The sequence below is a fragment of the Rissa tridactyla genome, chromosome 3 (assembly GCF_028500815.1).
Source record: "Rissa tridactyla isolate bRisTri1 chromosome 3, bRisTri1.patW.cur.20221130, whole genome shotgun sequence".
NCBI classification, from domain to species: Eukaryota; Metazoa; Chordata; class Aves; order Charadriiformes; family Laridae; genus Rissa; species Rissa tridactyla.
The window spans coordinates 91,015,751-91,029,164 of record NC_071468.1 but is presented as its reverse complement, the minus strand read 5'-3'; the positions used below and the strand labels follow the sequence as shown (position 1 = coordinate 91,029,164).

Sequence of the window (13,414 nt, the reverse complement as noted above, 5' to 3'; positions counted from 1 at the left end):
CCCTGTCCTCTGGTGTTGGGGCAGCACAAGATGCTAGTCCAATTGCACTAATCCTGCAACTGAAGTTCTGCACTGATATCTGTGTGGGTCTCTATGTATACGTACTTATATGCAAGTATAAATGCTCACAGGCAAGTGTGTATATGTATATGCATATATGTGTATACACACACCCACACACGTACCCTCTCGGTTCTCAGAAAAATTACCTGGAGCTTCCTACCACAGAGCTTCCAAACACGAAATAATTCACGCTTTATGTACATTTAAAAATCTTAAAAATCAAAAGTAAACAAGCCAAAATTCTCTTAAGTAAATCTTTAGTATCTGATGGGAAGGATATTTGTTTTTTAAGGGATATGAATTAGTTCCCTTAAATATACATCATGATGTTACTTGAGAAATGAAATATTGTACTTAGCAAGATCAAATAAGAGATTACATCTGTCAGAAAAACTCTCTTTAAGGAAAATGTTCAAACACAAAACTTTTAATACTTTTTTCCCTTGGAAATCATACAAGATAAAACTAAATGTGTCATCATTCTAACTGAATTTTAAGAGTTACAGAATCACTTCTTGGTTTACTACCTCTATATAAATTGTAGAATTGCTTACAATATGAAAGATGTTTGCCAATAAAGTGGCAGGCAAAGCATGACAAGCTAAGCTGAAAATGCTTTTAGGCTATTAGTGCTAGGGACCGGGGTTGTTTATTGCTATGGACGACAGCCAGCCCTCTTTGAAATCACTCAGAGCTTTCCCACCATGACTTCATCCAGGCCACTGTGCTGGGACACAGACCGGGGTCTCAGTTTGGGTACCCGGCTTCACTACTTCAATCAGTAACACTGGTGCATGGAAAAATTAAACATAAGCAATATCAGCTTATTATCACATTTGGAACATAAATCTTTCAGTATCCTGGCAAGTTCATGTGAGCGGGTACAGACGGATTCTGTCCCTATTTATACAGGTGACCCCAATAGTGTCAGTGGTGTATCTGAGAGCAGCTTTACTGGTTAGGCAGTAAGCTCCCAGTTCACTCACGAGTGCAATACGCTGTTCCACGGGCTGCTCCCTACATAGGGCCTGTTGCAGTCAAGACTACAAACTTCTCTATTTGGATGCCCAACTTCACATGCTTCTTTAGGAGGCTATCAGTGACTTTTCTCCAGTCACACCAGCTGAGACTCATGCTTTGGCCATGAACATAAAGGACAGAGCAGCATGGCCACAGTCCACTAAGGCTTCAGGCAGCTGCTTGATAGAGTCCTGGTCCCAGCCTTGAACACTGTACCGCTTTCCCTCCCCACCTGAAAGCTCTTTAAAGGTTTCACATCCAGCTGAATGCTACATCGGTGGCAGATTATTTAATAAAAGCAGTGGAGTGGAGCCGAAAAGAGTATGATCTGGGGGATAAAACAGAGATTTAGAAAGTCTTTGAGAACTGCCTGCTCACAACGCCGCACACGTTAGAGCAGCCTTACTGCTCACCACTTCCAAAGCCACCCTGGCACCCAAGAACTTTGCCCACCTGTAGGACTTTCAGCCACATACCAGCAACTAGGAGGGAGGTAAAAGCTGATGCGGTGGTTTGATACTATATGGAAGTGTCCTCAACAAAGCTGAATTCCCTAATGCCTGAAAAAAACCCCACAAGTGAGTTTCACACTGTCCGGACAGCATAAAGCTGTCTCCTAGAGGAGAAACCTCTGCTCCATGCTGCTCTTCAGATTCTGAAATAGCGTTTCCCTTATCAGGTAACACAGCACATTCTCAAAATTCACAGTTACCATGGTACATATGAGAGAATATCAAGGTCAGAGACAGCCAATTTGTAAAGATGAGTTATGCTAAACAGAACGCTATACTATAAATTAGAATATTACACTAAAACCTTTGCTGCTGGAAAGCCTCCAGACATCTTACTATGTCTCAGAACCAATCTGAAGGTCGGGATTTACTCATCACCTTCTGTAAATCAGGCTAACAAATCAGGTGTACACAGTAAAATGGCTTTTTTATTAGAAGCTCTCAGTTGCCACATAGATTGAGCAGCTGCTCAAAGGACGGTAGTAGCTGCTGTGGCTGAGACATTGTCATTCTCAGCTCCTGTTTCAAGCCATTTGTGGTATTGTGGAAAAGAGTATCAAAAGTACGTGGCAGAAATCGTTGCAGTATACTCCAAGATAAATAAAAACTGGAACAGCTGCACCAAGTTGATGATTTAAAATATATAAAAGCTATAGAAATCAGGTGCTAGGGAGTTAAAGTCTGTCAAGAAGATTGAAAGTGCTGCACAGAGAAAGGTCAAAGCTCACCTCTTTCCATCTGCCTTTATTCTAGTTGTCTACTTTCTTCTTGCACCATGGAGTGTGTTTGCAGCTGAATCTCCTGGATAAATTGTGGATTTTCTCTAAAAAGTGTCTCATCTCCCTGAGTAAAATGGCTTCTTGGATTTCCCGAGCTGTAAAAGCCACTCGAACGTCCATTTCCATCTCTAGTGACACAAAAAAGAGATGCTATCCAGTAAACTGCTTACCACTGCTGCTGAACTGCAGATCAACGCCAAGTTTTCGTGCATGCGCTAAATATTTTGCGTAATAGAAGAGTGCAAATACTCTATTACAACATAGTAGAAAAGCTTATTAAACCAGACTTGTCATGCCTCCAGAACAACATAAACCAAGTGATATTCCAAAATATGTCCTGAAAAATCACTATGATCAACAGAAATTACTGCAAAATTACATTACCTGTGCATTTAGGTTGTAACTCTGTTCAGACTGAATTAGGTCCCATTGAATATAATGGCATAGGCTCACCACCTTCATCCTTTATTTGCTATCTCTTAGAGTTTGAGTATTTAATTTTTTTAATAATCTACAGAAAGGGACTGATATTAGTGTCCCTGGAACTAGCAGGCTTTCCACATATCCTTATGCTCATAATTCAGCTTCAGCACAACTTAAGTATCTCTTTTACAGTTAAAAAAAACCCTCTAATAAAATGTCCCTGTTCCGAGAAAAAATTAACTTGAGGGTGTGCCAGCTTCCACCTCTTTACATCATCACAAGAAGGAAGAACCATTTCCTCGTCAATAGGAGAATCTGTGGGTTTTTTTTCCTTCGCTAGAGGGGAATTTGAGGGGTGTTAGGCATTCATGTGTCACCCAGACTGCCACAAAATTCTCTCTCTACTGTCTTGCAGTAAAGTCTGTATTGTAGATGCCCCAGAGTGCATCTGCCTGCAAAAGGAGTAAGCCATAGGAAAAGGACTTATTTTAACCCCATTTAAATACTCAGGTACAATTAAATAAGTATGTGCCACACTTTGCTGCAACCAAGTACACGGTAAGAGCAGCGCAGTGCTCCACAGGCACACATGGCCACAGAGGTTGTGAATGGCAAGCCGGGGCTGGCTTCACCAAAGCCCCTTAAATTGGGACAGGGATGAACCTGAAGTGTCCCGAGCAAGTCCCTGGGGTTCAACAGACACCACTCTGGCTATCCTTTGTGCAGCTTATTTCACAAGGTATTTGTTTAAGTAAAAAAAAAAAAATCTATCAACTTGCAAAAGTCATCAAAGAAATCTAAAGGAAACTAAAGTTTCGATGTGTCTCTCAACTCTTGTAGCCTCCCTAAGAAAGAAAAAAAATGTAATAAATGCCTACCATTTGGTGCAATGCAGTGTATTCCAAGGGCGAGAACTTTTGTTCTTCAGAATTATTTTTATAATGTCACCTCTGGCAGGAATGATTTAAGAGCTTCCAGATAAAGGAATGAATTTCATCAGAGGCAGAGAGATCACCTCAAGTCTTCCTTTAGCTTCTTGATGAATAAAACACCCTCCCCAGCCCACTCCAGCATCTTGCTGCTACACTCAGAAGTGGGACTTTAAAGCAAAGGAAATTACTTGTGTCTCAGTCTAAAGGACGTCTCTAAAAAATTAAGAGAGTAAACAGAAGTGCACCGAGTAGAGATGAGTTTGTTGACTAAGCTTTAGACGGTGTTAAAGGTGAAACTATCTTAAACCAAGTGTATCCAATCTACTCCTCTGAACCACTATTACTACATAGCACCACCGTGCCTGCTGCAAGTGAGAACAAATGGTACCTCACATTTTCAGAAAGTGAAGGCTGTCATAGCATTTCAGGCGTCATGCATGTAGGAATAGCTACTTGCCATTGCCAATGGCTAATTGCCATTCCTACTTGCATGTAGGAATCCTTGCTCTAAAACTCTCCAAACTCTCTCTAAACTTATACTTCTTCCAATGCTAGACACAGCAAAGTATCATCTAAAATCTTAAATAAAGCCAATTCCAAAGGGATTTCAGTACCAGTCTCCCTCCCTGGATAGATTCCTGCTGAGTCTTGCCCACCAGGCACATTCTTCTCCAGTATCCATTAGTTCTTCTTAGTAAACTCAAATAAATAGACAAAGAAGAACTGGAGCTTGGAAATAATTTTCAATTTACTCCTTCAACCAAGAGAAGCAGCTGCTAAATGAGTATGTGAATTGGGATCTCCCCTCATTGTAATCCTTCTGCATAGCTCCAGTAAGGAAAAGGAATCCTAAATATTGCACACTCCCAGCCATAAGTCACCTGAAAAAGCACTATGCCAGGTAGCCAGGGCTGGGCTTGCAGAATTCCCTTGGACAGGAGCAAGGATGAACCTGAAGTGTCCTACGCAAGTTTCTGGGGTTCATCAGGCACCACTCTAGCTATTCTTCATGTAGCTTACTTTGAATATTGAGGTATTCTTTTCTATTCTACCAGGATCTTTTCACTTGGAGATGCTGGATGTGGAAACATATTTTGTACAAATTTCCATAATCTCCATAGCCTCCGTAGTTGTCCTAATTCCTATACAGACAGCAGAGAAACAGCATCACTGAATTAAGCTCTGATAAAGAAGGCCTCAGCTCACATAGTACCTACATTTCCTAACAGCTCATGTTAAAGAAAGAGGAACTCAGACTGGCATGGGTTCACAGAATACTGGTTAGAGAAGTGGAGAAATGGAGATTCATCGTATGAGGGGACACTTATTACAAAATTACTTATTCAGCTTAAAAAAAAAGGAAAGACATCCTGAGACAGGGTACAATTGTGCTACAAATACTTCACGGAGAAAACATAAGAGAAAAACTTTCCAAGCTCGCAGACAGTGTTGGCATATGAAGAAAATGGTTACTAAGAAATGAGACTTCCAGCCATCTGGAGACCGAAGTTCTGGAACAGATTTCCAGAAAAAATATACTAGGAACAAAACAAAAAATCCCAATCAGTTTCCAAGATAGGTCTCAATGTGTTTGCAAAAGGGGATTATTTGGCATGGTTTCTCACAAGGAAATCCACCTCAGTACTGTACCTATATTCCTATAGGAATAACCTATAAACATTTCTAGGGAATCAGAGCACCCAAAGGCTGTTCAAGCAAATCGTTGGTCACGTCAGCCTCCTATGAGGTACAATAAAGCACTTTATGCAAACAGTGCAACATACTTAAGAAAAAATGTATCTGAAATATTTGAGCATGAGGAAGCAGACAAAATGAAAGCTTTAAATGTTCATTTAGGGAAAAGAGCTATCTACAGTGCACAGCATATTGAAGGGCAAGGAATGCAATTAGTGCTTGCTGCTGTATTTCAGTGCTTGATAATTTCTTCTTAGCATGTAATTTACATATTAATACTGAAAATACCATTTGTTTGTCGATTGCATTATCGCTCTTTGATAAGCATGTGTCATTAACGCATACGAATAAGGAGCTTCCACCTGTCTGCTAGCAAACACAGCCAGAAGTTATTTACAAAGGAATCATATTCAGTCTGCTTTATACCGTAATGAATCACCTGCCTCATTAGTGGAAACCTTTCCTTCCACCACACCATGCAGGCAAAGAAAGATCCTGACAGCAGAGCTAGTACTGCTTACTGCATGCTGGGTAATAACACAAGACTCTTTGCTATGAGATCAACATACAGATGTGCTGGAATTGTACCCATGTGCCTTCTCAAGACACCACCTTGTACGCAAGCACCTTAAAAAGAATGAAAGTTAAAACCCAGCTTTTAAGAAAATCAAGGCATGGGAGGCAAAAAGAAAGTCCAGGACAGCGGCAGAAGCAGAAGCGCTGGTGAAGCCGGCAAGCAGGGCTGGCTGACAGCTCAGCAGAGCCACAACCTCCCGCTGGCAGAAGATCTGAGTCACGGCAGCCACCTGAGTTCTCTGGCAGAGGCCAGCCTTTGGTCACTCAGTCAATAGAGGAAGAACACGGTTAACTCCATGTAACCGACAGAATGGAAATAAGCATAAATATTTTAACACACTTTGGTCAGTCTAAAGGTCCATTTGTTCCTATAGCCAGTCTCTGGCAGTGGCTATCAGCAGATGCTACTGCCAGAAAACATGGCACGCAGAGAGCCCTGTTGACCACAGCTGATCTTCCCAGCAAGCAGGTGTTTGAGGCTGCTCTGTGCCAGGGTTTGTTCTTGATGGCCTTTCTTCTCCAAACCCATCCAATTCGCTCAACGCATTGCTACTTTTACATCTGACACATCATATGGCAATGAGTTCCTGAGCTGCATTACAGGCTGTGAGGAAAAATACTTCCTCTTGCTTGTTTTAAGCCAGATGCCTAATAGCGCCGCTACACTGCCCACACTGCACAGGCTGTGAGAGACAGGGAATGAATCTGAAATCTGAACTGAACTGAACTGTACCACATACATCTCAGTGGTCTCTTTCCCAGGCTAAAAGCCATAACTCATTTAATCTCTCCATGTGCAGAAGCCATTTCAGATTTCTGGTTAACCTTATTGTCCTTCTCTGTATCTTTTCTAGCACTACTATATCTTTTTGAGATTAAGGGATAAGAAGTGAGCTCCCTATTCAACACCCCATATATGTAGCAGTGACAAAGTGATATTTTATCTTCCATTCCTTTCCTTATAATTTCTAACATTCCATTTGCCTTTCAATTATCATTGATCATTACAATGTGGGGTTTTTTTTCAGAAAATTATGTGTAATAACTTCAAATTGTTATAGCTAATAGAAAAATTATCATTTTGTATATATTGGGATTTCCCATATTTGGGATTGGTTTTCCTGGATGCATTACTTAAGGTACAGGGGCCCTAGGCTTCATCTGCCATTTTTATTTTACAGTCAATTAATATCAAGAAATCCTTCTAATGCTCTTTGCAGTTGGGTCTGAATTTTGGCTGTTCTGAAATATTTTGCCTGATCAAGCAGCAGCTGTCACCACATCGCTCACCCCCTTTCTCAGATCATTTATGAATACACTAAACAGCACAGAGTCTGGGACTGTGGACACTCCTCTCTATTGTGAAATAGAGATCGTTTACTCCTACCCTGTGCCTTCTTTAATTTAACAAATTATTAATCCATGACATCTTAATCTCATCAAGAGCCTTTGGTAAAAAGCATTGTTGAAAGTTTTCTGGAAATTTGTTATTAACTGCATCACCCTTACTCACATATTCTTCAAAGAAATCAAATAATAGATTTGTGAGGAATGATTTCAGCCTACGAAATCTGCTTTGACTCTTTTCACTTATGTTGTATTTCACCTCTCTACTCATTTCTGTTGTTTCTTACAGCTTCTACTGCTTTGTCCAGCACAAAAGTCAGAAGTACTGTTCTGTGGTTCTTCGAATTCTCTCTGCGGCCCTTCGATAAAAACTGGTGTTGCTTTTGCCACTTCCCAACCATCCAAAAGAAAAAAAATAATATTTTAAACAATAGGTTGGAAGCTACAATTAATTGTTCAGCAAATTCAGCCCCGAGTTCAACGTGTCCATACTGGGCTCATGCTGCCTGATGTCATCAGTTTGATTCTTCTCTTTCCACTGACTTTTCTAAACCCTCTTCTGGTGTCATTTCATATTGAGAGAGTTCCTCAGACTTGCTTCCTATAAAGAAAAGTTTTACAGTAGGACATCTTCCCCAATGAATGTCAATGAAAAGAATTCATTTTAAGCTTAGTTCCTTACTTTCACTGGGCTCCCTGTAATTCCCTTCTGCTGAGTTTGAGATGTCAGTATCTTCATTTAAAATCATCTACTCTAGTTCATATCTCTGCGTTTTTAGACTTCTATACTGGTAGAAAAGTAATCATATTCATGAGTTTTTCCAGCACATATGAACTTGATCAAGCTGCCTGTTTCTGTGTCTCATGCTTAAATAGATTTTAAGTTTTTTAATAATGAGCAGTGAAAACAGGGACCTTATTTGCCCACACATGATCAGTTACACAGCCTCATGTTTTATAGCATCCTATACCTAAGTGTAGGAAATACTCCATCCCAGAAGAACTAACAACCCCAACAATGAAGGATAACAGCACAAAAAATAAATTCAAGACAGCTGGCGCTTTCACTCTTCTGTAAATTAGTTGTTCCCCCCCCAGAAATAAACTGTATTTAAATTAGACTACATTATTTAGGCACCGTCTTAAACGTGGAAAGAAGATTTATGTTTCTGCTCTGGGTTTATCATAGGTCTCTGAACACACAGCAAATGTTCAATGTCATATTTATACTGCCACATGCTGTGATTTTCCCTGCCTGAGAGACTCCAGGGAATATGCCCTCTGCTCATCTGCAGTTGTGAAAGTATTTAAGCTGCCATTTGTACAGCAAACCAGTAGAAGGGAATGAAAGCACTAACCCATCCTTCTAAAACCACACAAAATAGCCTGGCTGAAAGTAATACCACCATTTCTGTGCTCACTTACAAAAAGGAAACACTGCGTTATCTCTCTCCAATGACACTTTTTCTTTCACAAGATATCAACGTTCATTATTGCTTTGATGACGAACCTGACAAATGATTTCTATTCACAATTCAGCATCCCCAAATGTTTGTCAGCAGCATTTGCTTCTCGTTACTTCTAAGTAAATATTTTCTAGCAGCATTATGTCTAGACCTGCTAACTCTAACAGCAATCTTATCTGGGCTTTTTTTTTTTTTTTTAATATGATGGGGACCTTTTCAGACGTATTTATGAGTATCTGTTCAGAAGCTTCTGGCTCCAAACAGGCCTACATTGATATTTTATTTGATATCTTGTTGTATAATACAAAGCATTTTTAACTGGGGTCTCCTTCAAGAAATCCATGTGGGGTTACGTTGATGCTGAGCTGCTTGGCTGCTCCTCGCCTTTCCTGCCTCAGGCACACAACCACCAAGCTGCTTAACCACCTGGGCCACCAACCAGGTAGCAACAACTCATAACTACTGTTCTGCTCGTCTCTTAGCCTGCACACACCCAGGTATCTGACAATAGCAGTGGGGAAAAAAAAGCACGTACAGACACACATATATATACATGTATATGTATATCACTCTTACAACCCAACAACTGACATGCTGTTTGCTGGTTTGGCCTGAGCTGAAGCCCTGAAGGAGATTTTCTCAAATTGAGTTGGAACTAGACGGTCTTTAAGGTCCCTTTTCATCCAAACCATTCTATGATTACAGAGAAAAGCTATCTTGAAAGTAAGCATAGTCTGGTCACCACAAATAAGTAGTGTGTGCTTGCATGCCTCAGGCAGCTCGCAGGAAAACCACAAAACATCAGCACACCACCAATGAGAATGTCAACAAGTTTAAACAGAAAGAGTGCATACTCTTGGCATCACAGGGACACAGGTTCAAGTACTCACTTGGCCTGATGTGGGTCAGAGACTTGCCACAGGCTGTACACATACTGAGAGGGTACCTCTGCTACCCAGCTGCTGGTATTTGGGAAGGGGAATCTCATTTTCTTTACGAAGAACATTGGCATAACTGCATGACTGAGAGAAATCTCCAGGAGAAAGGCCAAAGGTGGGGAGGAGAAGGGCACCCATTCTCAGGATCTCATCCCTCAGCAGCACAGGCTGATAACAACTAAGCTTCCAAAGTTTTGAGAGGTCACAGAGCCACCGCATTGACCAGCACTGGGGAAGCAGCAGTATTGAGATGTCACACCTAAGTAAATGCTCCTGCAGATGTGGACACCTTTTTGTGACTTACCTCAGTACAACAGTCCCTAGCTGCCAAAATCTATGATCCTTTCTCACTACTAACCTCAGTGGGACTACTTACACAATTAATCCTTAATTGCATGAGAAGGGATTGCTCGATGAGGTTCTTAGACTTGCATGTTTCTGGTCAAGTCATCAACTGATGTAAATTAGCACAGCTTCAAAGAAATTAGTTAAGTGATGCTCAAGGTCTGGCTCCTACTATTTGTGGGTTTTAGAGGGAAGATAATAGAGACAAAGAGATTTTCTACGAGGAAATTGTGTCTCTGCTAATATATTAGAATTCTTGTCAGCAGATTAATAGGTAAAGTAGGCTGGTAAGGTATAATTTATTTGGATTTTCATTAAATTCTATTAAGGAAACTAATTAGTCATGGGTTAAATGTCAAACCTCTGTCCCGGAATTTGAAACTGATGAAAAGTTTCTGTACAAAGGTAGAGAATTTAGGCATGCGAATGGTGAGAATGTAAAAGTAGCTGTAGAGGGGCAATATTATTTAGTATATTTAAGTTATTAGTAAACAATCAGGAAATTATTTGCTGGGAGTCTATTTGGAAAACACAAAAATGTTAAGCTGCATCAAGTCTGAAGGAGGTTTGAGGAATTTAAAGGGATGTAAGTACATAAGCAGATAGTTATCATTTCTATGAAACACCCTACTCTTAGCAAGGGTGAGCACTGTCACCAGCTGTCCTGTCCTTAACATACCTGAAGACAAGTTTGAGCAATTTAAAATGAGCCTCAGCTGAAAAGTGGGAGAAGCCCATCTCCTTTCACAGAAAACATCAGTTGGTGTGGTCAGTGCTAAAGCACAAGGCAACACTGGAACACCTCTCCTACGAGGACAGGCTGAGACAGTTGGGGCTGTTCAGCCTGGGGAAGAGAAGGCTCTGGGGAGATCTTATAGCCTTTCAATACTTAAAGGGGGCTTATAAGAAAGACGGATAAAGACTTTTTACCAGGGCCTGTAGTGATAGGAAAAGGGGCAATGGTTTTAAATTTAGGTGCATGGAAGAAATTCTTTACTGTGAGGGTGGTGAGACACTGGAACGCGTTGGCCAGAGACGCTGTGGATGCCCCATCCCTGGAAGTGTTCAAGGCCAGGCTGGATGGGGCTTTGAGCAGCCTGGTCTAGTGGGAGGTGTCCCTGCCCATGGGAGGGGCATTGGACTAGGTGATCTTTAAAGTCCCTTCCAACCCAAACTGTTCTGTGATGCTATGAACGCAGTCATCTTGGCTTGGTTTACTTTTTAATACACAACTGCTACCCAGCTATTTATCCTGACAGCTTATGCCCCTGCGGAGGTACTCTGCCAGCAAGCAGCAAAGGGATGAGTTCTTGGGCAAGCATCTAAGCTGTGGAATCAGGAATGAATCCAGTAACACACTGATTGCAGTGACACAAGCTGATTTCCACACAGGGGAAACCCAGTGTGTAGGTCCTAAAGGAAGTCATGGTACCCTCTTGCCAGATCCTCAGACTCAAGATACAGGAGGCCCAAAATCATGTCCCAAAAATAATAGTGCAAGAGACAGTACTGGACATTTCATGGATAAGCAATTGTGGAAAAAGCTACAGAACTTAAGTTACACGTGAGTTATAAGTATGAAACCTCAAGTTTCTCCTTCATTTATAACTGTGCTGTAGGTGGGGATCAGGCTGTGCCTGTATGCCCACCCAGTCATGCCCAGCTTCCTCCCTTCTTTCTTCTACTTCCTTCCTCTACTTCCCTCTGCTATAAAATCTCCATGGGCTGGACCACAACCGTTGTGCATCTGTTCAGAGAAACCCTTTGCAGCTGCAAGCACTGAGCTGGGAGAAGCAGCTGAGCGTAAAGGCGAACAATAGTTCCTTCAGCAAATTTTCTCATTGCTATTTCACACTTCTACGGGCACAGCAGCTTCAGAAGATGAAGAAGTCTTGCATACCAGCATTTATACAAAAAACTTTGTTCCCCACTGACCTTGAGTCTTGTATATCTGTGGGAGACATATGGTATATAATAACAGCAGTGCTAGGGGAAGTTCAGTTCAGCCAGTCACAGCTTACACACAGGTAAATGCATTTTATTAACTGTAAGCTTTCGTTTTCTCTCGTGGGTTCACAGGAGCCTCATAAGACATTTTTCTAAGGAGAAAACAGAACTGAACAATCTTTCAAGAAAAGAACCCATAAAGCTCACAATTAATTCAACTCTATAATATGCAGAACATAAGCCTGAAAGCCAATTTAAAATCTTCAACATAAGATCAAAAACCACTACAAAAGGATGGAAGTATTTTTAAATGGGAACACTCTCTTCAGGAGTCAAACTGCTTTGCAAGTTGAAAACTTTCTGTGTTCATAGCCAGTAGCTTCCCTTTGAAGCAACTTTTCACATTGAGATCTGATGGAATCACTCAACATTACAAAACAGGAAAGCACTACTAATTATGCTTCTTATTTTGAGGGTACAAAAATACAATCACAGATAAAGATCTCAAGATGCACAAAGCCTAAAAAAAATTACAAGTCCCGGCCTTACAGCTGATACATGAGAGAAAGTGGACAAAACTACACAGGAAAACAATGCAATAATAAGGAAAAAAAATCCATTAATTAGCATCCTGTTCCATGGGATCATATATAAAGAAATAGCAGGTCAATCAAGTGTTTGTAGAAGTTCTCTCCTAAACCAAAGCATGGTCACATTTGTGCAGGGGCATTGAAATAGGATGCATGCGCTGTCAGCCATGCATGCCAAATCAGATGAAAACAGCACAAGATGGAGAAGGAAGTGAAATTCCAAATTTAATCAACGTTATCTACGAAACAAAAAGCACTGGTAAGTAAATCAGTCAGATAGATGACTGAACCATATGAGTATAAAGATACAGTCAGACAGTGAGGGATATCAGCAGAAGAAAATTCTTGGTACTTTAACATTATTGTGGTATCGCACGCAGTAGGTGCCTTAACTTAGCTAAACTTAGAATTGCAAACACATAGCAAACCTAAAGTTCAAGTTCTTAAAATCAGACAAGAAGTGATGTTTAGACTTTTCATTAGACTGCTCCACAGAAGTGAGTTTCATACAAAATTTGTATCATATCCATATATCCATTTCTCTTGCACGTTTGTCCCCACTGCAGAGCTCTTTGTGAATGAGAGAGCTTCCCGAGCACACAGGTGCTTTGCAGCTACCTCACAAAATACGTTCCTAAGTTCATGCGGAATACGTGGTGTTATTTGGTGTTATTTCTTTGGCACTAGATAACAGCTCTCTCGAGCAAAACACACACTTGCGGTGGCTCATGACATCTACCATTTTATACCACTAAGCCCTGGGCTGTGGATAAGTCAAAGG

At 40.9% G+C, this 13,414-nt stretch overlaps 1 long non-coding RNA gene across 5 annotated transcripts in view; it reads right to left on the bottom strand.

The window, feature by feature from the left end:
- Positions 1-13,414, bottom strand: part of LOC128906762 (uncharacterized) — a 90,293-nt gene that overhangs the window by 53,896 nt on the left and 22,983 nt on the right. For 4 of the 5 annotated variants that reach the window (XR_008465315.1, XR_008465313.1, XR_008465314.1 and 1 more), the window contains exon 3: positions 2,324-2,502. The exons of the other annotated variant lie outside the window; for it this stretch is intronic. This is a non-coding gene — a long non-coding RNA (uncharacterized LOC128906762). The remainder of the gene's footprint in view (positions 1-2,323; positions 2,503-13,414) is intronic. 5 annotated transcript variants of the gene reach the window in all.